This window comes from Notothenia coriiceps, unplaced genomic scaffold, assembly GCF_000735185.1.
Source record: "Notothenia coriiceps isolate Sejong01 unplaced genomic scaffold, NC01 NC01_scaffold00038201, whole genome shotgun sequence".
In the NCBI taxonomy this organism is placed as follows: Eukaryota; Metazoa; Chordata; class Actinopteri; order Perciformes; family Nototheniidae; genus Notothenia; species Notothenia coriiceps.
In genome coordinates this window covers 170,892-177,966 of record NW_011370902.1, presented here as the reverse complement: position 1 = coordinate 177,966, position 7,075 = coordinate 170,892, and the positions used below count along the sequence as shown (strand labels likewise).

General features: G+C 40.0%; 1 protein-coding gene across 1 annotated transcript in view; it reads right to left on the bottom strand.

Moving 5' to 3' along the window:
- The window catches only part of ecpas (Ecm29 proteasome adaptor and scaffold), a 35,277-nt gene that overhangs the window by 2,974 nt on the left and 25,228 nt on the right, over positions 1-7,075 (bottom strand). The gene's annotated exons all lie outside the window — the stretch shown is intronic.

Here is a 7,075-nt window from a genome sequence, read left to right as displayed (position 1 = left end):
AGCCCAGTTGTGGTGAAGGCATCTGACTTATTTGAACCGAAATGTCTACATGCATTAGCAGAAGATGGCATATTTTTTACATGAATATTCCAGCCAATCTCTGTTTTGAAACCATGAGCTGCAAAATGAGCGCCTTGCCCCACCGTACAGGCGAGTTGGGTACTTTTTTAAATATACCTGGTCAGGCGCTGTTTTGCCAAGGTCCTCTGGCACTTACGGGCCGCTGAGGGGTGGCGGTGTTTGGGGCAACGAAGACGGCTGCGGCTGCTCCGCCTCCGTGGGCGAGGCGGGCAAAGCCGGCGAGTCGGGCGTTAGTGTCCACGACAGTGGCTGCGGGTAACGTAATGTCCCCATGATCTGAACTGTTATTACCCTGGCGATAAGGGCTGGTTGTTTTAACCATTTTCTGATGTCATCATTGACTGCTGTGTAAGCACCTTGCAGATGACGAACGCGGAGCGGCACACGCACCTGACATAATAACGTTACTTACCGTTTAAATTGACCAAATAAATGTATCAATGTTCTTTAACCACAATTACAATTTATTTTGTTTCAACTACATTCTTCTTCTTCTTCTTCCAATTATTATTATTGTTATTATATATGTAATATTTTTCACTTTTTTTTTTTTCACTTTTAATTTTTCAAATGAGGGTGCATAACGACTCAACTGAGGGTGCAATGCACCCTTATGCACCCCCGTAGAACCGGGCCTGGGTGTAAGTAAAAGAGGATTTGAAGGTTCCTCCCATTGAGTTACATGTTAAAAGAGTTTAAAAAGCTGAATATTTCAAAAAGTATAACATATCTTGAAAAAGTTGAAAGTTTCCCATCATGTGCTGAAAAGGCTGAATATTTTGATATTTGAATGGTTTCTGTAGCTGAAAAGTATGCTGAAGTTATTGAGAGCCAAACTATTTGGTGAAATAAGAATAATAAAAAGAATACGGAAGATGGAAGAATAAAGAAAATAACTATAGTGGAATGCTGTAAACAGCATTCGCACAAATTAAATATGTTTTTATTAGTATATAATGACATGAAACGAATAATTGTGTTTTAATTAGATTAGAAGCTGCTCTTTTTATTGAATTTTCAAGGTTACCTGAAGGCCACCTTAAGTTTCCCTGACCAATCTATATTGGTAGGCATTTCGACTTGAAAATTACAGGATTTTGATGGTTGGATTCCATAGGTAAGTAGGTAAAATGTATCTAGTATTGTGCATGTTCACACTGATATGGCTAACTTGGAGACTAAGTAAATAGAATAGAGCCTTTGGTAATGTAAACATGCTTTTGGCATCTAAGCCCAAACTTCTGCCATTAAAAGGGTCAATTCAGTTTATGCAATCGGCAAACTCAATGCTAAATCCTACACACTGGACCTTTAATCCTAAATCTTATCACTAAAAGTACAATTTTTCGTTTTTGACATGCATTTATTTATAGCCTAAAGCTTTACTTTACTATATTAAAGTAATCGTTATCTTATCAGTGATACTTCAATGTAAATGAGTTGGATAAATAATAATAATCCTTTTATTTGATACAAAACACTGGCATACACATGTTGACATGCCAGAGGAGTAACTTTCTGTTTAATAAGGGATAGTGAATGGGCAATTCCTTCAATATTAGACATCCCAATATTTAGTATGCTACATATGAGAAGATCCGGATTAATGATCGATTATATTTGCCAGTGAGAGATTTAATTGTCCATCCCTCCACCTGCTGGAGGATGCTGATCTGTGAGAGAAGGAGAGGGAGGAGCAGGAGTATGAGGAAGAAGAAGGACGTCACGCTGTGCACGTTCGCAGCCTGTCGTCGCAACGCGGAAGAGACGAAGGAGGAAAAGAGCCTCCACGTCACAGAGGTGTAATATCGGCGTCAGTGCAACACAAGGTGCTACCTCAGTGCAATTCCAGGACCATTGTACACTTCCAGATTCCTCCATGTAGGCTATGGTAACTCGTGTGAGCACAAAGCGAATATTTATCCAGCTGCTCGGCGTCGGTAGAGACTGCTGGGACTCTGCGCAAGGTAAGTGTGTGTGCCGCTGCTGCTAGCCAGTCCGCCTGAAACACCGGACAGTGCACGCGACTGTATTCCCCCCGACCTTTACAGCCCGGAGAAAGCGATACACTGCGTTTTATTGATGTAATGTCGTAGCAGCCATTAGCCCCAGAGCTTACTCCCGACGGCTGACTGTCAGTGATTTGACCCAGCTAGCTAGTCTGGATTTAAGGTCGGCAGGCTTCAGAGCGTTGTTGACGTTTCTGTTTGACAGCTACTGGTTCCCGCTGGCTGCTACTGCTGCTACTGGTGGTTACTCACATTTACATCCCCGCATCTCATCTCATTACTGCTGTAATATCTGATACTGGCTATAGCTAATTGGTTGACAGAGAACAGTAACAAGTGTTGGTAGGCACACAGTAACAGTATCATGCTAAGGCCCATTCATTAATAAGTGATGCTTTAAAGGGGGAGCGGGCTAACCAACAATCACTATGCATCACAAGGTACCACTATGTCAGCAACCATTCTGAACATAAGAAATACATTTTGAGCCACACATTAAATGAATATTTACTTGTAAACACTTGCTTTTGTTTACACTCAGCCTGGGAAAACTGATTTAAAAGTCCTTCTGTGGATGTGGAGTGAGCTCTGTCATAAAAGAGAAGTTAAGACAGAATCTCACTTCCTAAAATAGTGTAAGAAATAACATTTGGGAGTTTAAAGTTAGTCTTTAAAAACGAATCTGTAGATCCTACCCTTCTACTTCAGAATTTGACGGGAGTAAAACAGGTGCAATAATTGCTTCAAAAATATTTGGACTACTGTCATACATAAAGAGAAAGCTCTGTTTTGAGTGGATACATCTGTAAAAAATATATAACAGCTGTCTATGTTATTTATTGTTATTTGATTTTTATTATATTGTATTTAATATGGTTATGATTTGAATATTGTGTATATGTATTGCTGATTTTCCATGGATAATAATACTTTTCCATGCTCCGTCTCACATACATTTGAACTTGATCTCGCATGTGCCTGATTGGCCAATAGAAACACTGAGTTTACAAATAGAGAAGTTACTGTTTTGAGCGTTTACCAAAACCCTGTTTAGTGCACTATCATTTTCGTGATCATGCCTGTGATAAAGAGAAGGTAAGTGTTGTACTAGATGGTGAACGATTGATCATTTTAGCTGATGTTCGTCTTTATTTGCAGCATGCAGCCAGTGTTGGGTTTTGTTTTGCATTTTTCTATTTGCATGCCGTTCTTAAGTTGCGATGTGTTCCTCGGCCTCCAAATCCTCCACTGTTAATGTAGTATCCAAATGTCCATACAACGACATGTGTAGTATAATTTAGTAACTCTGTTTTTAGTCTGCACTGCAGTTTGGTTAAGTATTCTTAAAAACAAGAGTAGGAGTTTTTCTGTCAGGTTAAAGGTGAGAGTTTACATTTCACATTTGAGTTTACGGTAAAAAGGCGACTTCTTGCTCAAGATAGCCTGTTGTTTTGATCACATGTCCTGGCTTGCATATTTATAGCTACAGTATACGCTAAGCAGTTTTGTTGATGCATTCCATAGGTTGCAGAAACTATATGTTACATAGGTCATGTGATGGTAGATTAGTTATCATAAAGGAATTAGTTTAGTATGTTGAGTGCTACCTTATATTTCTGTTTCATGGTATTAAAACATTTCTCCGTGTACCCTAATTAAGTGAACAGAGAATACAGTGTTTGTAAATGTTTGGCCCTTATATCCATGTATCCATTTTGTATTAGATAAGATAAGATAAGACTTTATTTATCCCGAAGGAAATTGTTGTGCCAGAGTAACAAAATACAATAAACACAATAAACACAGCAGCAAAAAGAGCAATTAAACATCCACAGACAACATGAAACGTAGAAACATAGAAAGTCACACAATCAATGCAATTATTATTAGCAGTATTTAGTAGTTATAGTGCAAAAATTAAAACGTAGTGGCAGTTACGTAATTGCACGTTATCATAGTATTATTAATAATACTAATAATAATAATATGATATAATATTGCACATAGTTATATATATAGCAGCGAGTGTATTGCAGTGATGGAACTTACAGTATATTGCACATAGTGTTGGTGTGGGAGTTCTCAGTGCCCTTTACTTAGGGGTGAAGAGTTAAAGAGTTTGCCACTGGGAGGAAAGACCTCCTGTGGCGCTGTGTGGTGGTTATGGGTGATCTCAGTCTATGGCTGAAAGTGCTCCGGTAGGAAACCAGTGTGGCATGCAGGGGGTGAGACCCGTTGTCCAGAATGCTGAGAAGTTTCCTCAGCATTCTCCCCTCCGACACCATTGCCAACGACTCCTGATCCACTCCCAGGACAGAGCCTGCTCTCCTGATGAGCTTGTTGAGTCTGTTGGCATCCGCTGTCTTCACCCCGCTGCCCCAACACACTACAGCAAAGAAGATCACACTGGAGACCACAGAGTCATATAGACGAGTCAGCAGCTATTTACCTACTTCTTTTGTTACGTTACTCCGAGCGCAAAAGTGATGATTGGGTATGAAAGACAAAATAAACTTACGATCGGGTATCCTTGTACGTCGGCGCAAAACTTGGAAGAATATTTGTTTCTTGACCGGAGGTACAAATCGTGTCCACAAGAATCTTCATGTTTGGTTGTCCCCTGTTTACCGTAATAACCCAGCCCCTGACAAGTTATAAGAAATTAACAGCCAGAAATTCAAATTGGAACTTTTTAGGGAATTCTTATAAGCTATAAACAACCATAAGCGGCCCATAACCATTATTTGAACAAAATTTCGTGTTGTTACGTTTTCTTCCGGTTTTTGTTCCCCGACCGGGATAAGTTCCTAATAGTAGAGTCACTCTAATCTTTCTCTTTTACTTTTATAATTTTTCATTCTTTTCCGGAATCTTGAAGGTAACGGACCTGACAGCGTTCGTGTAATAGCATCTTATAGACTTCGGAGGAGACAAAGTTTGACGTGGGATGACCAGAAAATCATATTTTTCATTCTCATAGTCCGACTTTTGACCCGGGAGTTAAATTAGATGTAAAGTTTGCCGAATAAATGTTAACAGTGTATCTTGCGGTAGACCCACGTTAATTATTTTCTCCCAAGTAACACAGACATGTCTTGGCTTGACGTCACAAATCCAGTTTCTTAATTTCCCTTCTGTAATTTAGGTACAAATGAACAAAGGATGGTTTACTTAATGCGGTTGACCTGAACATCCCAAATTAATCCGACAGGTGACACTCTTTCGAGAGACCCATTAATTCGAACATACTGGGGTGGGGAAGTGAACTTTCACACGAGGTACCTGTACTCACACACTTGAGGAATTCTCATGTATAACTAAGTCCAACCCCCTATGTCTGCTCCAAGGAAAAAAAAAAAATTTCCTGAGTCGAAGTGCACTTATCTTTTGACCATTAACTTGATCTAATGTACATGGATATAAGTGGTTAATCTCATAATACCATATCCGCCTCACCACCACCCACTTGTTGAATATCCAATAAGTTTTACGGCAACGAACAAGTATGGAAGTACGAGTTCAATGATTCTATCGACCAGATAAAAAACAAAAAAAATAAAATAAACGCACTCGTGAGAGATCAGTTTATACATATACATAAATGTAAAGCCTATAAAGGGTTCGTCCAGTCTTCAATGGGAGTGGGTGGTTTGTGCTGGTAAACTGGCCAGTACTGTGAACCCCGGACAGAGTAACTGGTTCTATTTGTAGCAAATTGATTAATATAATTCTTCTAATTTGCTAACTCCGTGTTCAGGATGGTCAGGCCAGCGTTATCACCTTCTTGTTAAAATCTGTTACCCGAACATACGCAGTACCGGCCACTTGACTTTGTGTGGTAGGTTTGCCCGTTTTCGTATTGCCGTGTAGTGACAGGACCTATTTATTACCTTCGGTGGGGTGTACCTCACACGGGTGCGACTTCGAGTTGTTTCCATTCACTCTCCATATTGACGTGACTTGCTCCCAAATGAGGCCTACCGGACGCGTGAGCCATTGGTTTTTTGCTATTGCGACTTAGTCTTGAAGGCGACATAGAGTCAAGGAGGAAGGGAAACGAGCATCACCGTCTGTATTGCCGACGACCAACCATGTTTAGTGTCGGCGTATTTGTTAAAACTAAACCGACGAACGGAACTCGGAGGGTACACGCCTTGTACAGACCTTAATGTTTATACCGCTGATTTCTTTGCCCCGAGCTGATAAGGAACCGAGACCATGTAAAGTCATGAAATTGAAATTCTCGTTGACAGGTTTATTATATCTAATACTACATTTTCGGGATCGAACTTTAGCAAAACAAGAACGTGATCGACACACATCAAACTTAAAAGATATATAGGTGTATGCTGACGGACTCATAAGACAGGGGTCAAATGAGTTATTTGGTTTGCGAAGGTTTAAGGGGAACTTACTTGACGAAAGGACTATTTGGTAATCTGAGATAGACTTGCAAACTTTCTTATGTTATTTCCACACATTATTCCGGACCATGCCATTGACACCCACAAGGGATATTTGTCCAGAACTACGTAAAAACTGTCTGATTTATAATCCGGTGACATTCCGACTATTGTACTTTCTTATACTAAGTATGGTTCGAATGTACGTCAAAGACTACATGGACTATTCTTTAGACTCTATAAAATTTGTGTAACACCGATAATGTTTCATCTATCTCAAAAATCCGACACACCCACGAAAAATCTTCCACACACAAAAAAGTATGTCCTCCTAGACCGAGTTACTACCCGAACGAGCTATAACAGCTTTTTTTTATAAGGTGATAACATAGACGTAATTCTGTGTTACGGGTTTAATGTAGAACGTACCTACCCTGTAACACCTGTGCGTGTCAAGGACCGCACAGGTATATCCTGTTACTTTGACTGACTCATTTTTGTGACTGTATATATTCCTTTCCGGTCTCAGCGGACATAAGGAAGTCCCCTCCTGAGTCAGACGATTGCAACGTCGTGATACAA